At 41.9% G+C, this 13,112-nt stretch overlaps 1 long non-coding RNA gene across 1 annotated transcript in view; it reads right to left on the reverse strand.

The window, feature by feature from the left end:
- Positions 1-13,112, reverse strand: part of LOC139798076 (uncharacterized) — a 38,656-nt gene that overhangs the window by 8,572 nt on the left and 16,972 nt on the right. Inside the window, exon 5 of the long non-coding RNA XR_011726710.1 lies at positions 6,144-6,259. This is a non-coding gene — a long non-coding RNA (uncharacterized lncRNA). The remainder of the gene's footprint in view (positions 1-6,143; positions 6,260-13,112) is intronic.

Below are 13,112 nucleotides of genomic sequence, written 5' to 3' on the forward strand. Positions count from 1 at the left end.
CTTTTCCAGCGTTCATTTTATTGACAAATGTGTCTTTCCCATATTTTCTGAATGTCTGTCATATGATATGTCTAAATACTTGCTATTGCTCTGCTATATAAAGCAATTAACTGACTTTATACAGTAAATTGTCAAAGGATTTCCCCAGAAAGCTTGGGGAAATCTAACACACGGAACTGTTCTCCAATTTATTGACATGCTACGATGGTGAAAAAAGTAGGACATCAATAAACAGCTTTAGCTGGAAAACTGGAATCTGATTATAAGTATTGGGAGCTGGAGACCAGAGTCTCAATTAAAACACAAGGCATAGCTTTATTTTAAAATAGAGAGGTGCAATATTTTAATGGGGGAAACTCAAGGCTTGGTGAAGCAAAGCCATGCACCAATGTGGAGTTTTACACCCAAAGTTCCCCCCTAATCTATTTGAACCAGGTCCTGGTTTAGATCCTCATCCCAAACCACTCCTCTGGCTCTGGGAAGCTTAAACACAGCCTAGGAGAAGTATTTTTAGGCTTTTGTGTAGGTAGTGATCTTGCCTCTCCTTCAAGGGCACGTCAGTAAGAGTGATGGTGTGAGAGGAAAGCTGGAGCAGAGATGGAAATAAAACAGCTGAGGACTGGCCCTGGGTGGACTCTGCACTCGTAAAGAAAGACCTCCTGGTTACTGCAGCATCCCAGTTCCCTAAAAGGCCAGGATTTGAAATTTTGGTCTAAGGAAGGCAACAAGGCCCAACCATAGAGTAGATATGGATTAGGATTAAAATAACATCCAAAAGAAAGTAAATTAAATAGATTCAATGGGATTAACCCGAAAAAACCTAAAATTTCACTAAAATGAAAGAGAGAGATGTTTCAAGAAGGTAAAAAAACCTCTCAGCTTCCCTGTTTTTCACAAAACCAGCTTGTGCTGTGACCCAGTGCTCACAGGACCAGGCAGAGCCTCCCTTCTTCTGACTTATGATTAGCAAATTCTCTTCCACACACAGTTCTTATCTCTGCTTAGCTTTTCTTTCTCAGCACCTTTTAGCTTTCCTTCCCTTTATTGCCACCACTGATCTTTACACTCATTTCTACCTTACTTTTATCCATAAGCTCTTCCATTGAGTTTTGTGTTTGTTTTTTCACCCCACTTGCACGACAGGAGCAGGAGGGGCACACAGCGACAAAAAAAGAGGGGGAAAGAGGAGGAAGAAATACCAAAACTATCTGCAGATTTTCCTCTGCAAGGGTAGCTCTTTGGTGAAAGGCATTTGTACCTGTCAGGAGCCTGGTGCCACCTTCAATGTATTGTTAATATTCTGGTTATCATGCAAGAAGTCATTGATGAACAAGTTTAAGCAGTGTGCAAACAACGTTACCTGCTGAGAAGTGTTAAGGTACCCATCATACCATGTCAACTTGACAGGCCTCATGTTGTGTTTCTGATTATATTTAGTCATATAAAATTAACTTTTCCTAATGTAACGTGTTGGGCATGCCACACGGACAAAACAGTATTTATTTAGGCTAAAACCTATTTGTATTCAGATTTACTAATGAGAATCACAATATGATCAAAATCCCCGACTCATTTACCACGTTTCTGGAGTGACAGGAGAGGAGAGCCCCAAGTGCCTTCCCCCAGCTGAGAGCTGGCAAAGCAGGAGGGGTTTGCTGGTACTGGGATTGCTGATACTGGGATTGCTGATATTGGGGTTGCTGGTACTGGGGTTGCTGATACTGGGGTTGCCCAGCAGTGCTGCCTCTGGGCTCCACTCACACCTCCTGCCTCTCTGCTGAGGCTGAACCTGCCTCCCTCTTGCTTGTTGCTGTGCTCATTTTTTTAGAGGTATTTAGAACATTTATTTAGAATATTTTTTTTAGGAAATGATAAAGGCCGCTGTCTCCTAGTCCTTTCTCTATTTTTTTTTTTTTTTTAACTTTTTTTAGTGCCATTTTTCAGCATTATGCTCCATGGGGTGTGTTACCATGAGTGACAATATCCCACTGATAGGCACCAAAGCAAAACCCATAGCATAGTTGGTAACACATGCCTTTTGCCTGAACGTGCTGCTAAAACACTCTGATAGCCATCAAAACAGCTTGGATTAAGTTAAAAGAATAAAAAATGAAAAATGTTTAAACCAACCAGCAAAAGATATCAGCAGTCACAGGCAGAAGCTTTGCTTTCCTTTGGTTCTTTGCCATTGCAAAATTAAGATTCAGTGACCCATTCCTACCCCATTGGCTGCTGGGCAAAGGATCAGAATTTATTAATTATTGTAAAAAATGGGGAGGGCAACTTTGCAATTAAAACCTCAGAATGCAATTCCTCAATCTCTGCTCAGATGAAGTTCAACCCCTAGATTTAAACTGAATTCTTAGAAGAATATAGGAGGGGAAATAAGTAAAAAGAGAAAAACGAAAAGGAAAAAAAAAAAAGGAAATGAAAAGGATAAAGGAAAGGAAAGAAAAAAGTAAAGGAAAAAAGGAAAGGAAAAGGGAAAGGAAAAAGGAAAAATAGAGAGGAAAAGAAAAAGGAAAAGGAAAAGGAAAAGGAAAAGAAAAAAGGAAAAGGAAAAGGGGAAAGGGAAAGGGAAAGGGAAAGGGAAAGGGAAAGGGAAAGGGAAAGGGAAAGGGAAAGGAAAAGGAAAAGGAAAAGGAAAAGGAAAAGGGTTTGGATCCAGCCTGCAGGATAACAGCAAGTGAATGTCACAGGAGAACTGGCTTGTGCCAGAGAGGGGACACTGCTAGAGCACTGCTACAAAGGATCTGGCAATTTAACAAGTCAAATAAATATTTTTTTTGAAACCTGGGGCAGTAGTGGCTTGGCAGGCCTCTGCTTTCAGCTTAGCTTCACCTTTGTTTGGTGTTGGGTGGAAGCACAAGGAAAACATGCAGCACCATTACCTGTGCTAATGTGAGCAGAGCTGAATTCACCAGAGAATAGGTGCACAAATGTGGGTGCACACAAGTGTAAGCCCCAGTTCCAGAATGTGTCCCTGGCTGCCTGAAGGGAAAAAAAAAAACACTCCTGGCAAGTCAAGAGTGCATTATCTCAGTATTATAGCTGGGAGATACCAGAGGAATTTTCAGTGTCAAATATTTGTACACAGGTTCCAATTTATTAACAGCAAATATTGACCATTCGATCCTTAAATATTTTAAATAATTTATTCTAAATATTTTGATACCGAAGTAAATTAATGCTAAAGCATTTCTTTGTTTGTGCCAAATCAGTGCTTCCCAGTAGGAAGTTAGTCCATCTTTGCAAGCAAGCTTTCCTTCTCAGTAGGCAGTCCATTTCTGCAGAGTGCCATTAAGTTAATTTCAAAAAGAACCAGTAAAGGTATATGGAGCAGGCAGTAATAGCATGGAAAATATCCAAAATTACTAGAGCCCAGCAACAGAACTTAGATGCCATTTTCATGCACTAATAATTTGTAGTTTACATATTGAAGGTAACTATAAACTGACTACTTCCTTGGTTAAGTCTTGCAGGTAATTGCAAATATGTTGTTAGTGCTGTGCCCCTCCCTGTCTGAGAGCAGCATCTCCAGGAGAACAGAAAACACAATTTTCACATCATTGCCAAGAAGTGATGCAGAGTTTCTGTGTCACCAAGAATATTGAATATATTTGTGATCAAACTACAAACTAATGTGATTTCTAAGATAGATTTCATAAGTAGAAATCATAACATGCTATTGTCTTAGATTTAAGTCAAATCCAGCCTTAATCGTGCATATTTGATGAATATGATGAAGTTCACATGTGGAAAATGGTATGTTTTGAATCAGAAAAGTCTTTCAGAACTACCCTTTATTTCAGCTGAGAAATTCAGTGCATGGAAAGAACAGCACACACCCGACAGCATCGTTTACTCTTGGGTGTAATCCAAAGTAATTTGTATTAGAAGTGGGGCAGAATTTCCTGTTGTTTCAAAGGTTTTCATGAAGAATTCTGTATTTCCACATTACTGCAGCCCCAAGAGCTGTTGGTCAGATTGCCCTCATACAAAAACCAGTTGCAGAAAGTAGGCTGGATTAAACCAGAAGATTAAAAAAGGTGGGTGTTTCATTACCCCAAAGACTACTGATAGCCCAGTGCTCAACCCACTGGTATGATCAGCCTGGTAATGGTGGTGGACTTCCAGATCATATACCTGGCAGTTTTGCTCCAGAGAAGCCAGGAGAGAGCCAGCTGCCTTGGAAGGTGAAGGGAGGACCTGGTCTCATCTGGTTAAAGCCAAAAGAAAGACTCCTGCTGGGTTCACTGCTCTTTGCATCAGGACCTGTGGTTGGGATGGGACTTTTCTAAATCTGCATTTCACAGTTCGACTCCTAATTTAGTAATTTTCAAGACCTGAGTCAGTGATGTTCTTCAAACTTATCCATCCATGTCCTGATGGGCTTCTAAGGGCCCTGGAATCACTTTTGTTGGAAATAACTTATAAAGTTTGTGGCAAAAGTCTCCCATGCCTCCCCTGAGGGACCACAGTATTTTTTTCTCATAGACACAACCATGGACCAAGATCAACAACAAAACATTTTAATTCTTCATCTTCTGTGGAAGCTGCTGAGCTCTGGTAAATCAAAAAGCTGCCTCAGGACTACTGAAGTGGCATTGCTCGGAATATTTGGAAAGAGAAGTTAGAAAGTGTGTGAGAGACTGAGATCACCACTTGCAAAATGAGTTTCAGTTTCCGCCCACTTAACCGTGGCCCAGGCTTCTCCAGCAGTGCCAAGTGGAGATCTTACAGCTGGCACCAAAGGCAGGTGGTGGGAATTGCAACCCCGGGCCAGCTCGCCTGCTAGGAACATTACAAACTGGATTCTTGTCATCAGAGCAGCAGCCAGCCCAACAAATGAGGAAATGTGGTCTGCAAACCACAGGACAGAATTGCTGCCCTCAAAAAAAAAAGACATCCAGTGAGGTTATTCAGCAAGAAGATATTGATAAACCATTTGTTCATTGACCCTCTAAGGAGAGTTCACAACAAAAGGCACTTTTTGCCCAATATTCTAAGAAGCCATACAGATTGGCTTGTGCTGGGCTTCAGAGCAAGGATCTCAAACCCTGTAACACCCTTGGCTCATCCTCTCATACAGCAGCAGCCTCGGTGACCTCAATGAGGTCACAAGTGAAGGGCTTTTGACTTTTGGAGGTATCTAATGCCTCTGTTCCTCATAGCCAGCTAAACAAACACTCACTCCTTTCCCAGCCTAAGGAGAGGGCTTCTTGCAGCTGCACACTGGACACAGACTTGTTCCTCCTGCTGTGCAGGCAGGAGAGGTGTCCCTGAGCCCTCCCAGGGGGGTGCTGACCCATTGTGACCCTGCCCCAGCTGCCTCTCCCCAGGGCAAGAGGAGGGGGAAAGGATGCAAAGGCTGAGAAGAGAGGCACAAAGTCATAACCCTCCCGTAGGGATGCCCTGTAGGCAGCTGGGGAAGTGTAGTGAGTACAACTAAAATTGGATTTAATAATTGCCACTGATAAAGGGGCAAGCTCACACAGCCAGTTACAGTGCTGGTGGCAAAATGAATTGCTGAGGGCACACTAAGAGTATATTAGTTAGCAGACACAGTGAGTAAATTGTAATTAAACTCACTAACTAACTAGTAAATACGTAGACTATGTATGACACTGCTCCTTTTAAAGAAACCTTTACCCACTACTGGTGACTATTGACTTGCAACATTTAAACAAAAAATCAAAACTGCACATCTTTCAGTCTTTAAAATGGTTTTGATTGGTCTTTTTTATGTTTTCTATTGGTAAATGAAAGAATGATGTCATACAGCAGCATTAAGTACTATTAAGCAGACCATAACTAACATTAGCTGCATAAATTATGCATAAGCTGACACTTTTATGCACTTGGTGAAGAATTGCTTCATGGGTTATGCAATCTTTTCCAAAACAAGTTCCAAAGAATAATATCACTAGTTATGTTTCATAGCTACAAATTGGTAACTGAATTAACATTCATTTATTAAGTTTACATGGAGAACTCCTCTAATTCAAATGCTTGTAGAGTGTAATTTATTTTTATCTGAGGTACAATTTTTCATATATCTTGATTTTGCCAGAGTCAATATAACCTGAGCCAAACTCCATTTCCAGATCTCTGTTTGTACCCTCCTGTTCTTGGCTACTTACCTAGATGAGTCTTTTCTAGCTGGGAAGGTAAAGAGATGAGCTTGGTTCACAAAGCAGAATTCTGATTTTCAGACCAAGTCCTCCTGAGTTCATATTGGAAGCTGTAGGATCCACCTCTTGCAACATAAAAAAAAAAAAAAAGAGAAACACTTTAACATTTTTGCACATATGGAAGTTGAGCAACTTATTTGTCTGGGGGAAAAGGCTGGATACATATTTTTTAATATTTTAGTTTACTCCTCCTATCATAATATATCATAAACACTGGTGCAGGTGTGGAGTAGAGTAGGACAATATGAATATTTCTTATCCATTAATAGACTCCATGCAAGTACCAAAAAATACTTTCCTTCTGGGACACTGTAGCTCTTAAGAGGCTCACATTAGCATGGAGGAGATGGTGAGAGACCAGCATAATAATCACATGTAATGTTTATAAAGAGAAAGGGAAAAAAAAAAAGAAACAAAACAAAAGTGAGGGAAAAGAATATAGATAAAGAGATAAAAGAGCAGGGGCCAGACTGTACAAACCAGAAGACAGTTAAGGAAGAAGGAGCAGCTGGAGTAAGCAAGGGACTTGCTGCAGGCTCCAGGGTCAGGTTTAGGTTAGGATCCAAGAGCTTAATGGTGATAGAGAAACATTACTGGGAGGGACTTCTGTGGGAGCCTTGGCAGTTCTGGCTCAAAAAGAAATGCTACTAACAGAGGTAGTGAGTGAAAGAGTTCCTCATGAAATAGTGGGTGAGAGAATAGGTGACACAAATTTAAATTTGTCCTTGGGTGGATGGTTAAAGACTTGATAGAACCAGACATAGAAAATAACCTCAGGTCTATTTGGTTCATTTCCAATTAAATGGGAAGATGAACAAAGTCCTGTAAGTCTGCAAAAGGGAAAATGTTATTAAACACCAAGGCATGAAGTTACCTGGACTGCAGAGACCAGAGATCAGGAGGTTACACCAGCACCACCACTGGCAAGGGGGACAGGTTCAGGAAGGGGAGGCACAGGGCACCCCTGAACCAGTGGTCCCCATGCACCCTGCTGGTCCCACAAGGTGCAGACCCAGATTGTTCTGATGCAAGTTTATACAATCTGGTTTATTACAAACCTCCCCTGAACAGGGCTGTGCAGTCCATTTGCTACTCCTTCCAGACTCTGCCAGATGCTTTATCTGGCCAAACTCTGAAAATTAATTATTTCTTAAAAGTGGAGGGGGTAAAAAAAAAAAAAAAATGTTAGAGAATAAATCTATTGCATCGCACTGCAAAAGCATTTAACCAATTCTTTTTCTTTGTGAACCTATGGGGCCATATTTCATGTGTCTACATGCTGATTTCTGAGTGCCTGGAACAAGGCTGGAGTGAGCACAACCAAGCTGCAGAAATAACTGGGTGAGGTGCTTTGACCTGTGCTGTGCAGGAAGCCAGGCTGTGTAACTGGGACTGGTTGGACACTTTGCATCCATTAAATCTGGTACAAATGAAGTTTGAACTTCAGTGATAAAATCATCAGAGTATGTCTTGCATGGATTGAAGGGAGAAGGAAATGAAATATATAAAAAAGGTCTTATGACTGAAACTGTTCTTTAACCTCCACAGCCTTTGAAGTTTTTCTCAAGGCTTAATGATATGTCATCATTTTTCTGATTTAATGCACATTTGTTCAGATTGGGCTGGGCTGGGGAGGTTCTGCTTCTTCCCAGGCAGTTTCCATGAATGGGATGGGGATGGTTCAACCCAATCCAGCAGCATTCTCCTAAGCAATGTACTTAGCACTAGGGAAAGAAGAAATTTGTAAGTTCAGAATACTCTGTTTTTAAAAATGCTTAGCTTAGCTGAAATATGCCAGAGTTTTATATTAAAAATTTGATTTCTTGCCTTCTTTCTCTTGATTTTTACCTACTTTCCATTGCAGAATCAGAGCTGTCATGGTAAAGATGTGTTGATGCCTTTTAGGCTATTGCTGGGAAAAAAAAAATAATTATAAATCTGCCAAATACCACAAAAAGTTGAATTTAACTATTCTGCTCCTCTATTTCCCTAATTCAGGGTTGAACTTCAAAACCTTGGGGGACTATTTATAGAAGGCAGGAGGAATTCTTTTCCTTCAAGAAGAAAACCAAGGGCATAAAATATAGCAAAGTTATGTTGAGAGGACTTCAAGATATGAAATGGAAAAAGCTATATAACACCACTTCAAAAATGAGTACTTATAAAAAGGGAGGTTGAGACTTTTTTTTTCTTTTTTCATTGTCTCTTGCAACTGCCATATAATCCACTGGATTAGATCACTCAGGGCTCTACATGAAACACAGAAATTCCTCTTTTTCAGTGCTGGAGAACACACTATGCAGGGTCCCAGCTGAGCCTGTCCTGGATCCAATGCTATTCAATATTTCATTAACAACTTGGATGACAGAATAGAGTACACTTTGGATGACACCAAACTGGGAAAGATTGCAAGTATTAAAATTCAAATTTATTTTGGAGAAAGCATCCTAATGATGACATTTAATAAAGATGAGTTTCAGCCACTATATATAGGAAGGAAAATCAAATCCACACCAATACAATGGTGGAAGGATCCAGAAAGTGACCTGGAGGCTACAGGAGACCTCAAAGTGTTTACGAGTCAACAAGTACTGTGCTGTTATAGCATGGCAAAACACTTTCTGGGATCTCTGCAGAGCACCATTACAGCCTTAATGAAAATAAAATGTGCTTTTCTTGCTGTTAGACTTCAACAAAGAGATGAAGAAAACTCAAAAAAGAAACTGCAAAGGAAAATAACAGGGAGTCAAAAGCACTTTAGAAAAGTTCTGATGAGTTTGCTTAATGTAGAAAGGGGATACACAATCCTATTTTTATTTTAATTTTTTTAATGTATGAAAGTATGTATAGGTAAGTAGTTATTTTAAATAAAGCAACAAGAACTTTCTCCCCATGTCCAAGCAGGGCTGGACAACAAGAAACAGGTTTTAACTTGCAGGAAGGGAGGTTTTCTGTCTGAAAGGGTAATTAGGTACTGGAGCAAATCACCAAGGGAAGTTGTGAAACTCGCTGGCAGTTTTTAAGAACAGATTAGACATACATCTGCCAACACTCATGTCATTTCAGTTGGTCCAGATCCAAGGCACAGAAGGAAAAGGGCCTGGATCCATCTTGCCTGATGGGAGAGACACCTAACTCTGGGAACTGATCATCCTGAGAAGCTCTGAAGGGCCATTTTAAGGACAGAGGAGATAATTCCTGTATACTGCAAAGCTAAAGTTGGATGCATTCCTCATCTGCTTGGTGGAGTTGGATGGAATCAACCTGGATGTGGGTATCTCCCACTGCAGGATCCAGCTCAACATCCCTTCTACACCACCAGCTTTTCAGGGCTTCTTTATGTATTGAATCCTGAAGGGGATCAATAGCCAACACAGATCTAAAAGTGAGCATTCAGGATATAGAGATCTTATCTTTGCACATATCCTTTCACCTGAATGCATAATTTTTGCCCCCAGAAGCACAGGTCCCACACCACAGCCAAATAACCCACAGTTTGGAAATCAAGGCTTTCAAGAACTTCAGCCACCAGCATAATATTCAGCAACCAACTAAAAAAAAAGGGTACAAGAAATAAAAGTGGTTATGTATCAGAAAAATACCACGGCTTTTGGTCACAGCAGCTGTACCCAGGTACCTACCTGATCCATGCCCACACATAGGGCTCTCTGGCAGGATGCCATCAAGCAAGAGAAGCTTTCAGATCTTCCCTCTTTCTTTGAAAATTCTGGGCCTCCTGCATTGCCACCAAAACCACCACTCATCAGGGGCACATCCCCTGAAAAAAAATTCCCTAAAAACACCTATCCAGGAGTTCTGCCCTTTGCTAAGAGACTGAACACCCCGACATGACCTCACACCCCTGCACCCATCTGCTGCGTGGCTGGGTGCCCAGGGCAGGTTGTGTGCCAGCTTCAGCAGCTCAGGGATGCCAGGATGTGACAGCAGTGGATGGACAACCTGCCTCCCACTGCCATCCTCTCCTTTCCTCCAAACCCAGCCCTCCTCAGGCTGCTTTCCTGCATCAGGTAGCAAATGGGAAGCACCTGAAGGATGCAGGAGGGAAAGCGTAAAAGGTTTGGGGCTATTTGTTCTTTCCAAAAAAAAAAAAAAAAGAAGAAAAAAAAAGAAAAATCAAGCTTCTAGGAAACATATAAAGCCCATTTGGGATATAAGATATTATAAAAATCTTGCCCATAGGAACTTTCTGAAAGCAAACCTTTGGCAGTCTTTCAGTAGCTGCATTAGGCAACTCAGAGGGAAAAGTATTACTCCAGCTCTTCCGGGCAAAGCCTCTAATTTGTGTGTGAAGTACAGCTCTTCCTGCAGGCTAATTAATAAACAAACAGTATTGATAAACACCACATCACCCAGAATGGACTCAGCACCTGGAAGTCCACTACACAAAGGCCTTAGAGCACCTTCCAGTACCTGAAAGAGCTCCAGGAAAGCTGGGGAGGGACTTTGGACAAGGGCCTGGAGTGACAAGGTGAGGGGAAAGAGTTTAAAGCTGAAAGAAGGGCTCACATGGGGCTTCGTGGGAGATGAAGGAACAAAAGCATTTTTTCATTAGCACCCTTCCTATTTATGGAGAGAAAAACCAGGTGGGGTGGAAGTGGTCTTTGCCAGTGTGGCAAGGAGCACTCAGTATCAGCTGAGTATGAGCAGCTCTGGCTCAGAGCACAATAGTTCTGCCTGTGCTATCAGAAAAGAGAGCCAATAAAGACATTTTGAGATTTCAGAGCATAAATCACTGTCAAGAAGCAAGGCCGTGCTTTTTTGGTGTAAACACCAGGAGCAGCTTTGTGTTCTGCTCCTACACCTAAAAATCAACTGATTTCACAAGATAAATCCTGTTGCTAAGAGGAGATTTTAGGCTGAAAGAGCAGCTCAGACACTGGAGGTTTTACCTCCAGGACAAAACATGCAAATGTGGGACTCTTGGAGGATGTAGCAGAGCCTGAGCAAGCACTTGGATCCAACCCTGCAAAACATCTCTCAGCTGTGGAGGTTGTGCATCCACAGGCAACTCTGGGAAAGCAGAGCCTTCCCTCTGCCCAGCCATTTCCTTCCCAGAAATGAAATGTTCCAGGCTGTCATTCAGGGCTTTTCCACAAGTACTAAAAGCTGATGCACATTAAAGGCAAGTAAAGATGATGGGGGAAAAAAAAAGAAAAAAGGCATTTTTCTCACTGATGAGAGATTCTTGTCCCTAGGAAAGGAGGAGCTGTGGGGACATTTTACTGCCTGCTCTTTGGGTTGAGATACTCAGTGGGTGTGCAAGTCACAAAGTTAAGGGTAACTTAATTGATACAAAAAGAAGAAATGAACCCAAAAATGCTTGTTTCTCTTTCAGTATGGGAGAGTCCTGTTACTACAGACCCTGATGAAAAGTTTATCCTGAAACAAGTCTCCTGTCTCGTGTGCACTCAACAACCCTTGCACTATCCCCAAGTATTTCTTCCTTCTGGAGGATACTGATCTTTCCCCCCTAAAAAAAAAAAAAAACAAAAAAAAGAAAAAAGAATGGTAAAGCAGAGCAAGAAGAGTGATGCAGAAATAGTGTTAATACAATCTCCAGGCAGGAATGGCATCCTGAGGAACTCTGTCAGAAATGCACTGGGACTATAGAGCTGCAGGGCTCAGTCTCATGTCCCCAGCCCCACAGCCCCACAGGTTCCAGGAGTCAGCTGGCAGTGCCTGATGTGTGGGAAGGTGGACACAGGGAGGGAGAGGAGGAGTGTGGCTGATTAGAGGAAGCACAAAGGGCTAAGTGGTGAGTGCTGGTGCTGTAATGGGAAGGCAGGAGTGTGAGCACTGGGATGCTGCTCCTCTGATCCACAGCTCTGCACCATCCTGCACAACCCAGGGAAACAAACCCAGCAAATGATTCATCCCTGATCCCACTCCTGATGCAAGCTCTGAACTTGTCTGCACTCACCACCTGGGACAGGCACAGAAAGTTAAGGGAAAGTGTAACCCAACCAAAAACCACGTGGGGACTGAATGTTCCCCTCTGTGTTTCTTGTGTCCCTACTCATCTTCCTCTGCCACCACCTCCTTTGACACCACTGGGGATTATTTATGTTGCCATAGCACAGGGGCTGGAAGCTGAGAGCACTGGCCCAGCACCATGGAAGGAGCTGGCTGCTGCCTCAAAGGGAAACAAAACGTGGGGTTGGAGGAGAAAGGTGGGCGTGGGGGTGAGCTGCCTAAGGGGACATCTGTGCCTGGGTGCCTGGTCCCCTGGGTCTCCATCCAACCAGGTCTGGATGGGACCATGGCTCAGAGCACAGTAATGGCCTCAATTCTTTTCAGCTCTACAAGTGAAGCAAGGCATCTTGCTTTATTTTATTAAAGTCATATGTTATTCTGGAATTCTGTGTTGCTGTTATTCTGCCTGCTTAGTCTGGCAGTCTAAGTGTATTTGAAAACCAATAAAATAAAATATTACCAAAAAAACATAATACTCTAGAAATCCACTCCCTTCTGTAATTACAGTTTAACGTCTAACATACTTTGTGCTTCACATTCAGCAAACTTTGATACAGCACTTAGACTGAAATTATGGTGCACCAGAGTAACATACATTTGCTGGCAATGAAAATGGGAAATAATTTCTCTTTTATAATTAGGGGATGTCTGCAGGATGGAGGTGCTATTTGTTTGTCATCACAGAATATGCCTGCCTTGTGTCAGGCAATCAGTTTGACATGTGGAGTTAACTTTAGGTTAGCCAGACCAGGCACATGCATTTGTTCTCCATTTTCTCTACTGTCTCACAGCAAGTCCAGACACAATTTTTTCCTAGGCATGTTATATAGAAGGGCAAGGTTTTCTTGTAAGGAATGTTTGTTTGTTATTTTTTCAGTCTCTTATTCTCAAAATATTCTGTTAGCAAAACCACCAAGAGACATA

This window comes from Heliangelus exortis, chromosome 7 (assembly GCF_036169615.1).
Source record: "Heliangelus exortis chromosome 7, bHelExo1.hap1, whole genome shotgun sequence".
Lineage (NCBI taxonomy): Eukaryota > Metazoa > Chordata > Aves > Apodiformes > Trochilidae > Heliangelus > Heliangelus exortis.